At 52.3% G+C, this 7664-nt stretch overlaps 1 long non-coding RNA gene across 1 annotated transcript; it reads left to right on the forward strand.

Annotated features, from left to right (window-relative positions):
* The first annotated feature begins 2008 nt into the window (after positions 1-2008).
* On the forward strand, positions 2009-5355 carry LOC124651230. Its single transcript, XR_006987319.1, has 2 exons — positions 2009-2152; positions 5185-5355. It is a non-coding gene; the product is annotated as an uncharacterized LOC124651230 (long non-coding RNA).
* The last annotated feature ends 2309 nt before the right edge of the window (positions 5356-7664 follow it).

Raw genomic sequence — 7664 nt, forward strand, 5'->3', positions numbered from 1 at the left:
GGATCAGATAAGGGGTGGGCGGCACAGATGCTATCGGAACGGCGCTTGCAAGTCTTGATTAAGCCCATCCGACGGACGAGAGGTGAGTGCTCGAAAAACCAACGAGCACTCGAGTACTTTTTAGCAATTGGGTTAGATTATTGCGTCCGATCGCTAAAAAGTCAAGGTTAAACTTGTCGTATCGTACATCGCTCTTCCTCCTTTTGTTGCTAGCTTCTTCTCGATTCAAACCAACCGAAGAAAATCCTTATGAGACTCAGGCACGGACACCTTCCGATAGGAAAACGCTCTCAATCCCCCGGGGGATCGCGAGGAGCGATCGTCCGCCTCGCTGGCACGCACTAGGAGACATCGGTCGATGGTAGGACCCACCACATCTTTCACCTCTGGAGGCGTTCTCGTCCATCCAATTCCCCATTCTTCTCGTTCCTTCTAGTCCGTGTCGTCGCAAAAACACTCCGCCCAACCACCGCTCCAGCTCGCCGGCGTTCTACCTCCACCTCGCCGGCCGACCACCAGCCGACCTCCGCCGCCTGGCCCTGGTCTTATCCTCCCAGATCTGACCTTCCTACCTTCGGCTGTTTTGCCTCCTCCATGGCCGCGCGCCGCCACGACTCGGCCATCTCCGGCCACGGGCGACCGTTCCACTCCGTGCAGTAACGAGTGGCGGCGCACCGGCGAACTCCGATGCTTTTGCCCGATTTGGCGTTCTCGGTGCTACAAGGCGTGTGGCAGCGTTGCTCCCATCGGCATGCGTTGTTGCTATCAGCGGCACACGGTGGTGCTCCCATCAGCATGCGGCGTTGCTCCCAGCGCCGGCCGGCGATGCTCCCATCGGCATGCGGCGTTGCTATCAGCAGCACGCGGTGGTGCTCCCATCAGCATGCGGCGTTGCTATCAGCGGCCAGCAGCGCTGCTCCCAGTGGCAGCCGGCGTTGCTGCCAGAGGCCATGTTGTGCTCCCAGCGGCCGCCGGCTTTGCTACCATAGGTCGGCGACGTTGCTTCAAGCAGCTGGCGGCGTTGCTACTAAAGGCCGGCAAGGTTGCTGCCAGAGGGCAACGGTGTTGCTGCCAAAGGCCGACGACGTTGCTACAAACAATCATGCCGGAATCTTCTCCGGCGACGGCGGTGCTGCCATGAGAGGTCGCACTGCTGCGAGGGGAGGGAGGGGATGCTGCCAGTGGGAGGATAGAGGTGCTGCGGAGGGACTTAAGGGAGGTGCTTCTAAGCATACCAAGGAGCGATAGATTTTGCTACCGAGTAGTTAACCTCGCCGGCGGTGCTGGCGATGCTACTGGCGCGGGTGGCCGGAGGTCTGGGCGGTGGGAGTTCCGAGAGCTGCTCGCGATGAGTTTTTCCTTTTCGTTTTCCAGCTGCCAAGGAAGCGTTGACCATATTAACGTAACGGTTTAGATTAGCCGATCGGACGGCTAGCGACCCGGGGGATCCGGGATTTGATCCCCCGGGGGACGCTCAGCACTACCCCTTCCGATATCTTTAAAGAGCTCTAAGCTCCCAGTGTTTTGGGAGCTCCTGGTTGATCGGGGTGTCACTATCCTTGGGCCTACCTGCAGTTGATTTAGCCCTTGACTGCCGGTGGATTTTAGAGGCGATATCGGGTCAACGTCGGTTCTTCTGCTATGGGGTTGCGTTGCGTGTCTGGTAGTGTGTTAAAATCTCTCAACTGGTCTTGCATTCCGAATTTTGATTGCGCATCGGCTATTCCGCCGCCCTTTGCACGCCTCCCTGGCGGTTTTCCTGGCCGTCCACCTCGCCGCGCCGGCGGCCGTCGCTGTCTTCTGGTGGCTCTGGAGGATCCTGTTTCCTTTAGAGTTGTTTGCTAGACGTGGAGACGACCAACGACCACCTCCCGGCAATTCCAGAGGAGCAGCCGCCGTGCGCCGGACCGTGCTTGCCGCGAACCAGGTGAGGTGGGCGTCGCCGCCGCCGCCGTCCGCGGTGTCTTCGAAAAAATCATCCGCCCGATCCCCCTCCGTCGCGGGTCACCCCACGCCAGCGCTAAGGTATACTTCCGGTACTCATGGAACTCGAAGTGGTTCCCAAATCCATGGAGGAAATCGCGCGGAGGCGACATCACTCCGTCGAAATGCTCAGGCAAACGTCTATCCAGTACAAAGACCCCATCCGCAGGTACCAATTTATCCCCTTTGTCTCTTTATTTAATTTTCTTTCCTGTTTTAGTGCGCAACTCCATCCGCAGGGATATTTTACGCTTTCCATGCTTCGACGATGCCTTGGTCAGCAGTCAGCAGCACACAACTATCTCTGTTACTCTGTTTGCTTCAGTTAGAAAATATTATTGATTCGCCTTTCCATTTTCGTTGAGAGTTAACAACGATGCTACTGATGCCTTACTGTTTGCTTCAGTTAGAAAATATTATTGATTCGCCTTTCCATTTTCGTTGAGAGTTAACAACGATGCTACTGATGCCTTACTGTCTTCATTCACTGAAACGTTCCACATATTTATTTGATGAATGGGATTGAGCAGCGGGTTTGTTTTTTAAGGTAGTACAAGTATTTAGCCCGGCCAAAGATGCAAACCGCCAGTGGTGTAGCAAAGAGTTATAGCCATAAGCTGTTATAAAGTTTTAGCCAAATGCTGGAATAAAAAAAATTCAGTAAGCCTTAATTAATTTGAAACACAAAGCTTAAGCTGCACATATCCTTTGCAGTAGTGTTTTTTTTTTTTTTTTTGAGAAGTCAGTAGTGGGTTTCTGAGCCTCTCTTCATTTCATAAACACACACACTGTATGTTCCTTTGATGAAACGGAAACTTTTGGGTACCCCGGTTCGAGGTTTTGTACTTATAAATGTTGCACCGGGACAAAATCAACCCATGTTTTACCATTAGTCTACGTATATCATGTACCCCTGCAGCAAAGCATCTTACCATCCTTTATTACTTAAATATAAATAATAGTGTGCATTGTTAATTCAGGCTGAAGATAGTGCTAAGGCCATCCGGTTTGGGTGGCCGAGCGGACACCCGGACAGCGGCCCGCGTCCGCGTGTCCGTTTGGGTCGCGCACTGCGCCCAACGCGCGGACGCAGCGCATAATCGGAGAAACACGAAAACAAAAGAAAAATGGCAAATTTAAACGAAATTTGATTAAAACATATGCCCTATTTTGGGCAAATTTGTACATAGCCCTATTTTGGGCAAATAACTAACAAAAGAAGCCCCTATATGGGCTTTTTACAATTTAAACGAAAAACCCTCTATTAGGGTTTGGTCGGCGGCGCGGTGGCCGCCGGTGCGCCGCCTAGCCCCGTGGGCGTCGTCGGCGTGCTGTCGTCGTCGTGGACGACGTCCCCGGCGGCGAGGCACTCGGTGTGGCTCGACCGCGCCGGGGACTCGGCCACGCAGACCACAGGGCCTCCTCCCGAGGCCGAGCGGGGGTCCGGAGCGACCCGAGGATGCGCGGCGCACGGAGCAGCCGCCTCGGCCGCCTTCCTGCCGGGCGCGGCGCCCGGCCTCCTCGGCGCCGCTGCTCCTCCGCGCGGCGCCGGCCTCCGCCGTCGTCGCTCCTCGCGGCGCTCCGCCGCCGGCGCGGCGCCTGGCCTCCTCCCGCCGCGCCGCCTCCTCCTCCTCCCGTCGCGCTCGGCGGGCCTCGGGCGTAGAGCTCCCAGCCCTCCGCTTCCTCGAACTCCCGCCGGGCCGCTTCCTCCATCTCGGAGGTGCGAATGGCCGCATGGAGGTGCGGCCATTTCGTGTCCTCCTCCGCCGCCGAGATGAGGAGCGCGGCGCGGAGGTCCGGGTCCTCCTCCGAGGACTCGGGCTTGGGCTCGAGAAGCAGCGGCGGCGGTTGCGGCAATGCCGCGCCGCCGCGGACGGCCTCTCCGATGTGGAGGCCGCCTCGCTCGTCCGGACGGCCGCAGCGCCGGCGGACGACGGCGGCCGCCGCTCGCCTCGTTGTCGTTGGCTCCGGAAGCGAACCGTCGCTTCGGGGCCATGGCGGCGGTTTCGGCTGCGGGAGTGGAATGGGGACCGGAGCGGAGGCCGGATCCCTCCGATCCTCATTTAATAGCCTTCCCGGTCACCGACGAGTGGGCCCAAGGGAGACGAGGCGACCAGCGCGCGGACGCGAGCGGACGGCGCGTGCCATCCGCGGCCACGCAAACCTAGCTCAGATTTGGGCCGGGTTTGCGTCGTTCCGGACGCCGCGGCCGTCCGCTTTTGCGGTGCGTCCCCGCGCTGGGCCGCGTTTTTGTCCGGCTCGACCCATCCGGACGCGCGGGCGCGGGATGGGTCGCGCGGTTGGAGATGCCCTAACTTCATCATCGGTGGATATTACAACTAAAGCTGATGGGATAAAGTTTTATGATCTCCACACAAGACAGATTCATCCAGTGATATCACTTGAGTTATAATTCGTGACGTTTCTATCTTTCTGTCTCCCGCTTTTCTTTGGAGATCTATTAAAGATTATACTGAATAATCCGTACCAGTTAGTTATAAATTTTGTTAAAGTTTGCTTACTAGCAGCAAAGAAAAATTTTCATGGAAAGAGTTCTTTAAAGATCTGCGGATTTTGAATAGCATTTATCCTTAACGAACTCATGAAGCAGTATGGTGCCTCTACAAAGGCTGGGCAACATTTGGATTTCATTTCCAATCTTGAGATGCTTAGATTTTCTAGCATACATGAATCGAATTGAACAAAAAAGCATATATGAATCACATAATTTTCATCTGGCTTATTCTGTGGTGATAGATTCAGATTTTTTCGATCAAATTATCACCTATCTTTACTGTCATGTTTCTCATTTCCTGCTGATCCTCGGATATGACATCATTCCTAACTCCTAAATTTAGGTTGTTGTGATGATAATTGGGTAGGCATTTACCTCTTTTCTTTCTTTAATAAATTGTCTAATCACCTCTTAGTGACTGTTCAAAATAAATGATTCTGAATGAAATTTAGTACCATGCTAGGAGTAAAGGTATTATTGTTTTTGCATAAATAGCAAAATAGTTTGGTTATAAAATAATTGAGGTTCATTTAGCTGCAGTGATGCAAGAGGATGCTTGTTATTCTTGTTTCACACGGTTCTTCCATTCGCGTAGATATTGAGTAGTTGATTAATTTTGTTTGTATACTCCCATCCAGCTTGTTGTGGGAAATGTTTAATATTTAAGTTTACATCTACACTTGCAGGTATGCTTCCGCTCAAATTGTGCCCATCCAGTTTTGTATCAGTCAGCTGTACTAACTTGCCAATAGCATTGGAAATTTTCCATGCAGTTATGTTTTGTGTTAATGCTAGAATGTTATTGTGACTTTGTAGCTTTATATATATAATATAAAACATATCTTGGTTTGTTGAAATGTTCTCCACTCTACACAAATTGTTGCATGACATGGGGTTTATAACCTGATATAATTTCATTTGCTCACTGTTCATTTGCGCTATGTGCAATGTGAACTAAAAAGTTCTGACAAGATATAAAGTTGATTGGCTTGATTTGCTTTTTTGTATCTGCTTCCTAATAGTATTATTTCTGAAGCATTTTTTTATTAATTGTCTTTCCCAAACCAACCATCCATTTTCGGAGGCGGCAAGGAGAGGGGAGGCCGAATGTGGCGGCTGGGAGGGGGTTCTAGGGTTCCGCCCATGTTGCTCCACGGGAGCGACCTGGGGCTGAATGTGGCTCCCCTGTCATTATCCAGACGTATTGTGGATCTGAAACTTAAAAATGATCAATGGAGCCATGGTGAAATATTGTTGTTCTCATTATTTGAAATAAACAGCTAAGGAATCCAGATATTACTTACTTATTTTGCTTTAAAGACAGGTTGAAATGGTTTACAAGTGCATTCCATCATTCATGTGAAACGAGTATGCTTTATAAACCAGGTTGTTCCTGAAATAATGAAATTATTGTCTCTGGTTGATAGTTTTTGTTTCATATTATGGCTCCGTACTGAACCTCTTAGGACAATTTAACAATAGAACAATTCTAGATCCTTTTTGCAAAAGAAAAACAATGGTTGTAGCTTCGACAGTGTCCATCGTGATGATCAACGGGCGCAGCAAAGCGCGCAGGGTCCATCTAGTAGGCCAAATAAACCACGCGTTGGCCACAATGACTCCCTTCGATCTTGGCTAAATATAAACCCGGTGTTGCCTGCAATAGGCAGCAGATCTTTTTTGCATGAGCAGGAACGGACGCAGATGGCGCAAGAGGAAGTTAGAGTATCTCCACTGGCGCCCACGATAGCGGCCTCGATAGTTTTTTGGGGGTCGGGGGTGAAAATAGGCTCGCACCGGCGCGTCCTAAATGGCGCCGGCCAATTTTCGAGCCCAATAGAATCACCGGCAACCCTGTGCCTGCCCCTTTGCCAAGGGCGCGAATCGGGCGCGCCAGCGCCTCTCGAGGCTGAAAATTTTGGGTGTGGGAGCCGCCTGTCAGTCACACATCCGAAAAGTCGACGCCAGCGGTAGTGGCAGGACCGACGCGTCAGCGGCTCATTCAATTTTAACCTAATCGTCGACTACCTCGCGACAGGAGTTAATTGGGGCGTAGCGGCGGTGCAGTTTCCGTAGACGCATATCGAACCATCTCGTCGCGCGCGCCTTGCTCTTTGTGCCGCCGTTAATGAGCGCCACCGCTCCCTCGCTCCCCCGCCTCCCTCTGGCCTATAAAAAGGGCCTCCTCTCATCGTCCCTCTCACACACAAACCCTAGTGCCTCTCTCCCCAACCCTAGCCTCTACCATCTTAAAAGAGGACGCCATGTCTGGTCGAGGCCGAGGTCGCGGCCGTGGTCGTGTCCGTGGCCGCGGGAGAGGTGCACGCACGCCGTCGCCTGCAATGCCATCGTCTTCATCGTCGTACATGGACGAGGAGGAGCCTGTGCTGTTCGAGTTCGTCCTCGTCCTCAAGGGCGACCCACGCGACATCCAGCGGCTGCCCGACACCTTCGCCGACTTTGTCGTCGGCGACGACCGCTCGGGCACGCTGCATCTGCGGGAGGCTGCGTGCACTACCGATAGATCGTGGACGTGATCTACGGTGCGCGCTGCAAGATGTACCTCCACATCGGCTGGGAGAAGTTCGCGCGCCACCACCGCCTCAAAGCCGGCTTCGTGCTCGTGTTCTCCTACTTTGGCGACACGGATATGAGCATCAAGGTGTTCGACGAGACGTGTAGCCGCCGCCACTACCACGGCGACAACGCCGAGGAGGACGGTGACTGAGTGTTGTTTCTTCGCAGCGAATATCGGCACGCATGTTTTCAGATGTTCTTCGTCGAAAGAACCAACATGGACACCATCACCAGCTGGATTTTCCAGTTTGGATGACTGGGTGTGCCCTCGGGTTTTCTTTCTTGGCAGCGAATACACGAATCCTGCGATGACCGGTCTAGTTAGGTTTAGTTTTTTTTGCAATATTTTATATTTGTGTCAACGATTGTTCAAACTATGTATTAGTTTGTGGAAAACCATGTTCCAAACTATATCTTAATGTAAACAACGTTCCCAATTATGTATTAGTTTGTGGAATAAAATGTTTCTTATTTAATTTTCTATGCATACATTTATAATTTTAAATCAAAACATGCCGTTTTGGGGCGCCGTGGGAACAGCTCTCCAAATAGAGAATGCAGTGTCTGCATCCCCAAACGGAGGTACCGG

The sequence above is a fragment of the Lolium rigidum genome, chromosome 5 (genome assembly GCF_022539505.1).
Source record: "Lolium rigidum isolate FL_2022 chromosome 5, APGP_CSIRO_Lrig_0.1, whole genome shotgun sequence".
Lineage (NCBI taxonomy): Eukaryota > Viridiplantae > Streptophyta > Magnoliopsida > Poales > Poaceae > Lolium > Lolium rigidum.